This window comes from Rhinoderma darwinii, chromosome 1, assembly GCF_050947455.1.
Source record: "Rhinoderma darwinii isolate aRhiDar2 chromosome 1, aRhiDar2.hap1, whole genome shotgun sequence".
NCBI classification, from domain to species: domain Eukaryota; kingdom Metazoa; phylum Chordata; class Amphibia; order Anura; family Rhinodermatidae; genus Rhinoderma; species Rhinoderma darwinii.
Genome location: NC_134687.1, coordinates 256,118,649 through 256,131,510, shown reverse-complemented (window position 1 = coordinate 256,131,510; position 12,862 = coordinate 256,118,649). Strand labels below are relative to the sequence as shown.

The 12,862-nt window shown below is 44.1% G+C and overlaps 1 protein-coding gene across 8 annotated transcripts in view; it reads right to left on the bottom strand.

The window, feature by feature from the left end:
• Positions 1-12,862, bottom strand: part of UNC13A (unc-13 homolog A) — a 667,493-nt gene that overhangs the window by 256,660 nt on the left and 397,971 nt on the right. The window lies entirely within an intron of this gene.

Here is a 12,862-nt window from a genome sequence, read left to right as displayed (position 1 = left end):
AGGCGTTGCAAAATCTGGTGACAGAGCCTCTTTAAGTCTATGGAGATCTATGTGTCACCCATCACAGGCATGCAAGCTACGCTGTTTCTGTAACTGTCATTCACTTCTATGGGAGTTACAGAAACTGTGTAGCCATAGCTCCCAACCGTCCCGGATCCGGCGGGACACTCCCGTTTTTTCACCGCTGTCCCGGGCGGTCAGAGCAATGTCCCACCCTACCCCGGACCCTCCCTGTTGCCAGCCACACCCCCTGGGAACGACGCTGCCTGCGCAGCAGTGTGCCTGGACCGAGGGAGCAGAGTGTAGTAGACACACCGGAGCGGAGCACTGCAGAGGAAAAGAAGCCACAGGACAGTGGTGAGTACACAGTTTAAACAATTTAGTGCCTGGGAACAGTAGCGTTTCTAAAAGCATAAAATAAATGACATTATTTTATGATTTTAGAAACTATTGTGTCTCCAGGCACATTCTTTTTGTGGCTCCAGGCCCCCCTGCCGCCCCCTCCTCGTGCCCCCCCACACCCCCCCCCCCTCGCGGGATTGCTGTAACTTCTCACTCTCCTGGCAGGAGAGGGAGAATAGTAATAACAGTGGTAATAAAAAAAACACATTTCTCCATTAAACATCTATCTATCTCATGCGGTGTCCCGCTGTCTCGGGCGGCCTGGGGGTATGTCCCGCTGTCAAACTAATTCTGTAGCAGGGAACCATCAGCTCCCTGCTTCAGTATTAGTTCATAGCGGAGGAGCAGAGGGAGCTCCTCCGTTCGCCGAGGGCTCCCCGGGCACAGCGCTACTTTAAGCGCTGTGCTCGGGGAAGCCCTTGACGGTACTGTCCCTTTATGAGCGGAATCCCCGGCTAGAGTCGGTAACGGGGATTCCGCTCGAGTCTTAGCCACGGACGTCACTGTCCATATATGGACAGTACCGTCAAGGGCTTCCCCGAGCACAGCACTTAAAGTAGCGCTGTGTCTGGGGAGTCTTTGGCGGGCGGAGGAGCTCTCTCCGCTCTGAACTAATTCTGAAGCAGGGAGCTGATAGTTCCCTGCTTCAGAATTAGTGGCTACTCCTTGAGCGGAATCCCCATTGCCGATGATCTGGCCGGGGATTCCGCTCCTAGAGGAAACTCCTGAGGTCACTATCCATATATGACATTGATGTCAGTGGCTCCTCCTGGAGCAGAATCCCCGGCCAGAGTCGGCAACGGGGATTCGCTCAAGGAGTAGCCACTGACGTCACTGTCCATATATGGACAGTGACATCAGGTCTTCCCTCTAGGAACGCAATTCCCAGCCTATGCTCTGTCTGGGGATTCCGCTCTTAGAGGGAGTCCCAATGATGCTATCTACAGGGCGGGGGTAGCGCCATCTACAGGGGGTGGCACTATCAACATGGAAACTGGCACTATATAGGGGCACTATCTACATGGGCACTGTGGCACTATCGAGAGGGCATTGCCACTTTATATATGTGCACTTGAACTAGGGGCAGTTTTGGGGGTATTATACTGTATGGGGCAGCTATGGGGCATTATGCTCTAGGAGGGCTTTAAGCTGTATGGGGCAGCTATGGGGCTTTATACTGTATGGGGCAGTTATGGGGCATTATACTGTATAGGGCAGGTATGGGGCATTATGCTGTATGGGGGAATTTGTGTGGGCATTATACTGCATGGGGCCATCTTTGTGGGCATTATACAGCATGGGGGCGTTTGTGTTGGCCTTATACTGTATGGGGGCATTATACTGTATGGGGGTGTTTGTGTTGGCCTTATACTGTATAGGGGCATTATACTGTATGGTGGCATCAAGAGCGCAATATACTGTGGCACTACCTACATGGGCACTGTTTCACTATCTACAAGGGCACTGGCACTAGGGGCAGGTTTAAGGGTTTTATACTGTATTAGGGCAGCTAGGGGGTCATTATACAGTATGGGGGCAGCTATGGGGGCATTATGCTGTATGGGGGAAGCTATAGAGGCATTATGCTGTACGGGGGAATTTGTTTTGCCATTATGCTGCATGGAGGGCATCTGTATGGGCATTATACTGCATGAGAGAATGTGTGGGCATTATACTGTATGGGGGCATCTGTGTTGGCTTTATACTGTATGGTGGCAGCTATTGGAGCATTATACTGAATGGTGGCCGCTAGAGGGCATTATACTGTGTAGGGGCAGCTATTTGGTATTATACTGTGTGGGAACCACTATGGGAGCATGTGGGCTGAATCGGGTGTGTATGGGCGGGGATTGGGTGGGATTAGAGGCGTGGCTTAAAAGAAAAAAATTGTCCCTCTTTGTGATACTTAAAAGTTGGGATGTATGGTGTAGCTCAGCGAGCTATGCTGTTTTCATCTAACATGGTCGGAAATCACACGCTTCAGCGGGAACACAGAGAGGTAGAATGGGATTTAGGGGCCCCCGTTTTAGAGATAGGTGCGGGTCCCAGAGGTGGAACCCGCATCTATCTGACATTTATGAAATATCCTGTGGATAAGCCATAAACGTCCCTGATGGGAAAACCCCTTTAATCGACAAAACTAAAGTCTTTCACTGCGTTTTTTTGTGTTCCCCCAAAACGCTGCAGCCAGTTATTAGTTTAAAGTTTATAGTAAAATATGAGAAAGTCTACATACATAGCATTTTGGTTTTGAACTTTTTGTAGCGTTTTTGGGGTCAGTAGTGTTTTGTTTTTTTTCAAAACGCATGGTATTTTTTCCATAAACTTCTTTATAGGACTTCAAAAATGTCAGGAAAAACACATGTACAAAATGAGACAGCCTGGATTCACACACAGCTTTCTGCTGCAGTTATGGTGTTTTTAACAGAGTTTTTTATGCTTTTTTGAGTGCACCCAGATGTTTTAATAAAGTCTACAGTGAAAAATAAAATACACTACACACAAATGTGTTTTGGTTTGTGGCGTTTTTGAGGAAATTTTGTGGTCAGTGGCGTTTCTTTCCAAACTCAGCATACTTTGGGTATGGAGTTTTTTCAGGCGCTCTCCGCATAAGCTTCTACACCACGTTCCAAATTATTATGCAAATGCTATTTTTCGCTGATTTTCCTAAATAGTCGATGCAAATGACAGTCAGTTTAATCTTCAAGCCATCAACCGTTGGAATATAATGCAAATTTTATTGAACAAATCTCCTAATGATAACAGATGTTTTTTTAGAAGTAAAAAACTCAAAATGCACTGTTTCAAATTATTATGCACAACAGAGATCAAAACATTTTAAGGGTATGTGCACACGTAGTGACCAAAAACATCTGAAAATACAGAGCTGTTTTCAAGGGACAGCCCCTGATTTTCAGAAGTTTTTTGAGCAACTCGCGTTTTTCGCGGCGTTTTTCGCGCCGTTTTCGCTGCGTTTTTTACGTCCGTTTTTGGAGCTGTTTTCATTGGAGTCTATGAGAAAACAGCTCCAAAAACGTCCAAAGAAGTGTCCTGCACTTCTTTTGACGAGGCTGTATTTTTACGCGTCGTCGTTTGACAGCTGTCAAATGACGACGCGTAAATGACAGGTCGTCTGCACAGTACATCGGCAAACCCATTCAAATGAATGGGCAGATGTTTACGTCTGAAAATAGGTCGTGTGAACCCAGCCTAAGGCTATGTTCACACGGGGTATTTTGCCGAGTTTTTTGACGCGGAAACCGCGTCGCAAAACTCGGCAGAAACGGCCCGAGAACGCCTCCCATTGATTTCAATGGGAGGCGTCGGCGTCTTTTTCCCGCGAGCAGTAAAACTGCCTCGTGGGAAAAAGAAGCGACATGCCCTATCTTCGGGCGCTTCCGCCTCCGACCTCCCATTGACTTCAAGGTATTGCACTATTGTCCAAGGTATTGCACTATTTCACGCTTTTCGGCAGCAGAGAGATCCTTTTTCTTTCCCATATTGCTTGAAACCTGTGGCCTGCTTAATAATGTGGAACGTCCTTCTTTAGTAGTTTTCCTTTGATTGGGCACACCTGGCAAACTAATTATCACAGGTGTCTGAGATTGATTACAATGATCCAATGAGCCCTAAGGGTATGTGCACACGATGAGAGGCTTTTACGTCTGAAAAGACAGACTGTTTTCAGGAGAAAACAGCTGCGTCGTTTCAGACGTAAATGCTGCTCCTCGTATTATGCAAGGCGTCTTTGACGCCTGTAATCTTGAGCTGCTCTTCATTGACTTCAATGAAGAACGGCTCAAATTACATTGCAAAGAAGTGTCCTGCACTTCTGTGCCGACTCAGTCAATTTACGCGTCGTAGTTTGACAGCTGTCAAACGACGACGCGTAAATGACATGTCGTCTGCACAGTACGTCGGCAAATCCATTCAAATGAATTGGCAGATGTTTGCCGACGTATTGTAGCCCTATTTTCAGACGTAAAACGAGGCATAATACGCCTAGTTTACGTCTGAAAATAGGTCGTGTGAACCCAGCCTAAGGGTATGTTCACACGCTGAGAGGCAGTTACGTGTGAAAAGACAGACTGTTAACAGCTGCCTCGTTTCACACGTAAAAGCTCCTCCTCGTAATTTACGAGGCGTCTGAGACGCTCGTAAACCTTGAGCCGTGCTTCATTGATTTCAATGAAGAACGGCTCAAATTACGTGGCAAAGAAGTGCCCTGCACTTCTTTGCCGAGGCAGTAAATTTACGCGTCGTCGTTTGACAGCTGTCAAACGACGACGCGTAAATTACAGGTCGTCTGCACAGTACGTCGGCAAACCCATTCAAATGAATGGGCAGATGTTTGCCGACGTATTGCAGCCCTATTTTCAGACGTAAAACGAGGCATTATACGCCTCGTTTACGTCTGAAAATAGGTCGTGTGAACATACCCTAAGACAAAATACCATCCATGAGTTTAATTGAAAAACTAATAATTAAATGTTTATGACACTTAAATCCAATGTGCATAATAATTTGGAACACGGTGTGTATATAGGACTTTAAAAAAAAAAAAAAAAAGCATATACAAAATTAAACCCTAAATGAAAAACGCCATTAAAAATGCCATAAAAAAACGCATGTTACATTTTAATAACGTTCGTTTTTAGAAGCATTTTTTTAAGCGTTTAAATTGCCTGAAAAATTCTGTGTGTGAAGGAGGCCTAAAGGTATGTTCCCACACACAGGATACGCTGCGGAATTTCGGTAAGATGGTCAACAGCGGAATCTTAAAAAATTGTTGCTATATTTATGACAGAAATCCAGACCAAATAGTGTTTATGCTGCGCATATTGCTGCGGCAACGCTGCATTTTTTCCGCAGCAGTTTTATCTGCGTATTTAGTGTTTGCCTGGGTTACCATGTAGCGTACACGCTGTGGGATTTCCGACAATGAAATTCTGTGCAGAAATTCCACAACATTTACAGTAGCAGCAAAGTGAATGTGATTTAGAAAATCTCATGCACACACTGCGGGGAAAAAAACACAGTAAGGGGGGATTCACACGAGCGTGTATTCGGTCCGTGTGGGCCGCGTGGTTTTCACGCGGCACGCATGGACCAATACAAGTCTATGGGTCAGTACAGACAGTCCGTGCTTTTTGCGCAGCGTTTGTCTGCTGCGCAAAAAGCGCGACAGGTTCAATAACTTGAAGTCAATGGGTGCGTGAAAACCACGCAGGTTGCACGGAAGCACTTCCGTGTGAACCGACTGAAACAGCGCACCAGCTGTCAAAAGGATGAATGTAAACAGAAAAGCACCACGTGCTTTTCTGTTTCCGAACATCCAAACGGAGTGTCTTTGCGATGAGTGAAGCCGGACAAGCGAACCGAACTTCACCGGGTTCGGCCGAACTCGTTTTGGCCGGACCCGGCAAAAAAATTATCGGTACGCGACGTCAGGAGATAGTCACTGTCCATGGTGCTGAAAGAGTTAAACTGTTTCAGCACCATGGACAGTGACTTCCGATCCCAATATACATGAACCTGTAGAAAAAAAAAAGAAGTTCTGACTTACCGATAACTCCCGGCTTCTTCCTCCAGTCTGACCTCCCGGGATGACAATTCAGTCCAAGTGACAGCTCCAGCCAATCACAGGCCAAGCACAGGCTGCAGCGGTCACATGGACTGGCGCGTCATCCAGGGAGGTGGGGCCCGATGTCGAGAGGCGCGTCACCAAGGACGCGTCACCAAGGCAACGGCCGGGAAGTTCTCGGTAAGTACGAACTTTTTCTTTTTTTTCAACAGGTTTTTCGATATTGTGTTCGGCATTCACTGTCGAGGGTGCTGAAAGAGTTAGCTCTTTCTGCACCTTGGACAGTGACGGGCGTCGACTAGCCTCATCTCTATGATGGCGGCTGCGCGAAAATCACGCAGCCGCGCATCATACACGGATGACACACGCAGCTGTCAAATGTTTTTTGCGCGCGCAAAACGCTGCGTTGTTTGCGCGCGCAAAAACGCAACGTCCGTCTGTATCTGCCCTAAAGTTGTGCAGAAAGTGTTCTGCAGTGCAACTTTCAATTGCGCAGCATGCCAATTTATGCTGCATATTCTGTGCGGAGATGCTGCGTGCTTGGCCCATAGACTTCAATGGGGAGCAGAAATTCCACAACAGTTCGGAACAGACAGGTACGCTGTATTGACGTCATCGCGCCAGTCTGTGCCGAGCCACACACTGCACAGACCAGAGGAGCAGAGGTATCTACTCCACTCAGAATGGGAACTAGGATAAGTGAGTAATATTTTTTTTATTAGACACTACGGGGGCAATATACTCAGAATCGGGGGGGGGGGGGTGGTTGCTATGGGGCAATATAATGAATAGGGGCAGCTGTGTGGGCGTTTTACTGTGTGGGGGCAGCTATGGGACAATATACTGTATGGGGCAGCTATAGGGGCATTATACTCTGTGGGGGTAGCTATGAGGACAATATTCTGTGTGGTGGGCAGCTTTTGGGGAATTATACTGTGTGGTGAGGCACTATAGAAGCATTATACTGTGTGGGGGCAGCTATAGGGGTATCATCCTGTGTGGGGGCAGCTATAGGGGCATTATCCAGTGTGGGAGCAGCTATAGGGACATTATACTGTGTGGAGCAGCTATAAGAGCATTATACTGTGTGAGGGCAGCTATAGGGGTATTATATCGTGTGGGGGCAGCTATGGAGGCATTTTATTGTGTGGGGGGCATTAAGGGTCATTATACTTTGTGGGAGCAGCTATGGGTGCATTATACTGTGCATGGCGCTGCTTTAAGGGAATTATACTGTGTAATGAGGCACTATAGGGGCATTATACTGTGTGGGGACAGCTATAGGGATAGTATCCTGTGTGGGGGCAGCTATGGGGCATTGTAATGTGGGGGGGCACTAAGGGGTCATTATACTGTGTGGGGTCAGCTATAGTGGCATTATACTGTGTAGGGGCGCACTAAGGGTACATTATACTGTGTGAGGGCAGCTTTAGGGACATACTGTGTAGGTAGGCACTATAGGGGCATTATACTGTGTGGGGGCAGCTATAGGGGCATTATCCTGTGTGGGGGCACCAATAAGGGAATTATATTGTGTGGGGGCCACTAAGAGGTCATTATACTGTGTGGGGGTCCACTCAAATGTATATCGCGACCCTGTGCTAAACCCCTAGCTACGCCTCTTATTTTTATGGAAATTAAGAGCCCATCCAAATATTTCAGGTATGCCCCTTCAGGGCCCTGAATATAAAATCGTTGCTTATGCAGATGACCTCTTGTTTTTTATTACCAACCCAGTTGTCTCTCTCCCAAGTTTGATGCAGGAATTAAAATTTTATTCAGAACTCTCTAACTTCAAAATTAATCTTTCTAAATCAGTAGTGTTAGGTATCACCTTAACCTCGGATTTAGTACGATCTCTTAAACAATCTTTTGATTTTCAATGGAGTTTTAAGTCTCTGAAATATCTGGGAGTCAACATCACCTCAAACCCAACTGACCTCTATCAGTCTAACTTTCCTTTGCTTATTCGAACTATACATGCAGACTGTATTATATGGACACTTTAGCTGGCTAGGGCGATGTACGATATTTAAAATGCACGACATATACTATATATATTTCTCATGCAAGCTTTACCAATTAGAATTCCATTTTCTTTCTTTAAAGTTCTGGATTCTATCCAAATAACATTTATATGGGCGTGGAAAATAGCACGAGTCAGGTGGACACTGTTGTGTCGACCTAAAAATAGAGGAGGCCTGGCTTTGCCAGATCTTAAGATCTATTATCAAGCAATACATCTGTCATGAGTCATTGACTGGTGCCGACATGGACCATTTAAACCTTGGGTCCATTGTCGAACAATGTTTCTCTCGTATCTTTTTGGCTGCATACCCTTGGCTGGAGCCTTCCCATGTATCATTTTTGTGCCTTCATCATATCATAGGTCCAACACTGCATTGCTGCTCTAATTTGAAAGTGCGTTCTTCCCTCCTCCCAGGTAATTCTGCTCAATATCTTATATTGAGTAACCCTAGTTTTTACCCTGGAGTAAATGATCCAATCTTCCGTCATCGGGTGTTGGTGGGTAAATTTAGAGTAGTGGATTTACAAAATAATAATCAATGGTTATCCCCAGCCACTTTGTCGAGATTATTGGGCCCTAATTTGCTTAATGTCTCTCCCACCACTGAAGTCTTAATCACAAGATAAAACTCCTTTTGAGATTTTATGCATGGGTGCGGGCTTAGTCAGGCATACACTATCTCCAACCTATGCTTTTCTAAAGAATCCTCCAAGGCAAGCATCTCCACCTTCTATACTCAAATGGGAGATGGACCTTAACATTGTTCTTACTACTGATCAGAGACAAAAGATTTTTACGATGACACATAAGGCTTCTCTTTTAGGAGGAGTTCGCAAATAATTTTTTGGTACGTTTTTTTGACGCGGAAACCGCGCCAAAAAACGTCCTAAATGCCTCTCATTGATTTCAAAGTAGAAACATGCCCTATCTTCGGGCCTTTAGGTCTCTGACCTTCCATTGACATCAATGGGAGGCAGAGAAAGCAGTTTTTGCTGCGTTTTTTGCCCCCAGCGCTCAATGGAAAAACGCAGTAAAAAAGGCAGCAAACAGTGTGCAGGCAGGTCAAAATCTGCTTCAAAATTCCTGAAGGAATTTTGAGGCAGATTTTTCCGCCTGCAAAAAATTCTGTGTCAACAGGGCCTTTTAGCATTCGCTTCCAGGAAGCTAATTACAAACTACTCACCAGATGGTATAGCGTGCCAGTTCGCCTTAATACTATAAACTCAAGCACAGACCCAAACTGACCTATTTTTGGGAGGGAATTAAGAAGAATTCTTGGAGTTGAAATAGATAGTGAACCCTGCACTGTTCCTTCTCAGTCACTGCGAGACTCCAGTTACTATTCTTAAACGCTCTGTTTTTTAATTATGGCAGCAAGAATGTGTATTCCTTTAATGTGGAAGAAAACTGCAGCTCCTTCACTTTCTCTATGGGTGTCAAAACTTAACGACATTATGCAAATGGCGAATTTTACCTCTACCATGAATGAGGTATATGATAGATTTTATAAGATATGGTGCCCCTGGATGGATTTTCATAAATCGTATGAATACCGCTTTCTTTTATGAAGTCTTAAAGAGGCTCTGTCACCAGATTTTGCAACCCCTATCTGCTATTGCAGCAGATCGGCGCTGCAATGTAGATTACAGTAACGTTTTTATTTTTAAAAAACGAGCATTTTTGGCCAAGTTATGACCATTTTTGTAGTTATGCAAATGAGGCTTGCAAAAGTCCAAGTGGGTGTGTTTAAAAGTAAAAGTCCAAGTGGGCGTGTATTGTGTGTGTACATCGGGGCGTTTTTAATACTTTTACTAGCTGGGCGTTCTGATGAGAAGTATCATCCACTTCTCTTCAGAACGCCCAGCTTCTGGCAGTGCAGACACAGAGTGTTCTCGAGAGATCACGCTGTGACGTCACTCACAGGTCCTGCATCGTGTCAGACGAGCGAGGACACCGGCACCAGAGGCTACAGTTGATTCTGCAGCAGCATCAGCGTTTGCAGGTAAGTAGCTACATTGACTTACCTGCTAACGCCGAGGCTGCTGCAGAATCAACTGAAGCCTCTGGTGCCGATGTGTCCGACACGATGCAGGACCTGTGAGTGACGTCACAGATCTGCACTGCCAGAAGCTGGGCGTTCTGAAGAGAAGTGGATGATACTTCTCGTCAGAGCGCCCAGCTAGTAAAAATATTAAAAACGCCCCGATGTACGCACATAATACACGCCCACTTGGACTTTTACTTTTAAACACACCCACTTGGACTTTTGCAAGCCTCATTTGCATAACCACAAAAATGGTCATAACTTGGCCAAAAATGCTCGTTTTTTAAAAATAAAAACGTTACTGTAATCTACATTGCAGCGCCTATCTACTGCAATAGCAGATAGGGGTTGCAAAATCTGGTGACAGAGCCTCTTTAAGGAGAAAATGGGAGGGTCATTAACATTAAAAAGGCTTGAGGCATATTGTATTATTGTATTAGTATATAAAAATAGTTTTTTTTTGTTTTTTTTTCTCTCTCTCACTTTTTCTTTTGTCAATGGTTGTTGTTTTTCTTTTTATCTTTTTTTCTATATTGTCTGGATTTGCTTATGATGAATACATGTATTTGATGGTTATGAAACTATAAAATAAAAAAAAAGCGAAAAAAAAAAACCACCATAAATTTAATATCTCCAAATCGTATCGACCCGTGGAATAAAGTTAACATGCAGTTATTACCACACAATGTACGTCGTAAATAGGAATCCCAGAAAACAAAGGTGGAATCGCTGTTTTTTCCAATTCCATGGCACAAATATTTTTCTTTTCAGTTTCCCATTACATTATATGGCACATTAACCCCTTAAGGACGCAGCCTTGTTTTGGCCTTAAGGCTCAGAGCCTATTTTTGAAATATGACATATTTCACTTTATGTGGTAATAACTGCGGAATGCTTAAACTTATCCAAGCGATTCTGAGATTGTCTTCTCGTGACACATTGGGCTTTATGTTAGTGGTAAAATTTGTTCGATATAATCAGTGTTTATTTGTGAAAAACTGCAAAATTTTGAGAAAATGTTGAAAAAAAAATAGCATTTTTCTGAATTTAAATGCATCTGCTTGTAAAACAGATGGTTATACCACCCAAAATAGTTACTAGTTCACATTTCTCATATGTCTACTTTAGATTGGCATCATTTTTTGTATTTTTTTGTATTTTTTTTTGGACGTTACACGGCTTAGATCATAAAGAGCAATTTCTCATATTTTGAAGAAAATTTCAAAAGCCTTTTAGGTAGGAATACCCCAAAAGTGACCCCATTTTGGAAACTACACCCCTCAAGGAATTCATGTATGGTTGTTGTTACCATTTTGACCACACAGTTTTTCACAGCACGTATTTGAATTGGGCTGTGAAATTTAAAAAATGAAATTTTTTCCAATAAGATGTCATTTTTGATAAAAATTTCTTATTTTCACAAGAAATAAAATACCCTATTTTGTTGCCCAATTTGTCCTGAGTGCGGCAATACCCCATTTGTGGTGATAAACTGCCTTTTGGGCCCATGGGAGGTCTCAGAAGGAAAGGAGCGCTGTGTGTTCTTTGGAGTCCAGATTTTGCTGGATTGGTTTTCGGGTGTCATGTCGCATTTGAAGAGCCCCAGAGGTATCAAAGCAATGGAAACCCACCAGAAGTGACCCATTTCGGAAACTACACCCCTCAAGGAATTCATTTATAGGTGTTGTGACCATTTAGACGCCACAGTTTTTTCACAGAACTTATTTGAATTGGGCTGTGAATTTAAAAGAAGTAATTTTTTCCAATAATATGTCGTTTTGGCTCAGAATTTCTTATTTTCACAAGAAATAAAACACACCATTTTGTTGCCCAATTTGTCCAGAGTGCGGCAATACCCCATATTTGCTAATAAACTGCCTTTTGGGCCCATGGGAGGACTCAGAAGGAAAGGAGCGCTATGTGTTCTTTGGAGTCCAGATTTTGCTGGATTGGTTTTCGGGTGCCATCTCGCATTTGAAGAGCCCCAGAGGTATCAAAGCAATGGAAACCCACCAGAAGTGACCCATTTCGGAAACTACACCCCTCAAGGAATTCATTTATAGGTGTTGTGACCATTTAGATGCCACAGTTTTTTCACAGAACTTATTTGAATTGGGCTGTGAATTTAAAAAAAAGTAATTTTTTCCAATAATATGTAGTTTTGGCTCAAAATTTCTTATTTTCACAAGAAATAAAACACCCCATTTTGTTGCCCAATTTGTCCAAAGTGCGGAAATACCCCATATGTGGTGATAAACTGCCATTTGGGCCCATGGGAGGTCTCAAGGAAAGGAGAGCTATGTGTTCTTTGGAGTCCAGATTTAGCTGGATTCGTTTTCGGGGTGCCATGTCGCATTTTCAGAACCCCAGAAGTATCAAAGCACTGGAAACCCCCCAGAAGTGACCCCATTTTGGACTCTACACCCCTTAAGGCATTCATCTAGAGGTGTAGTGAGCATTTTTATCCCACAGGTATTGTCTATAAGGTAATGCGCAGCAGATGGTGTAGTCTGAGATTTGCAATTTTCTAAATATGTATGACATTTCAGTGTCCAATATATTGTGCCAAGCATGCGCCACCGGAGATATACACCCTATAAATTGTAATGTGGGTTCTCCTGGATATGGCACTACCCTACATGTTGCTGTTATCTGCTGCCTGGGCACACGGCAGGGCTTAGAAGGGAAAGACCACCATTTGGCCTACTGGAGCTTTTCTGGTGCTAAGTCGTGAATGCAGAAGCCCCTGAGGTACCAGTACAGTTGAAACCCCCAAGAAGTGACCCCATTTTAAAATATACAC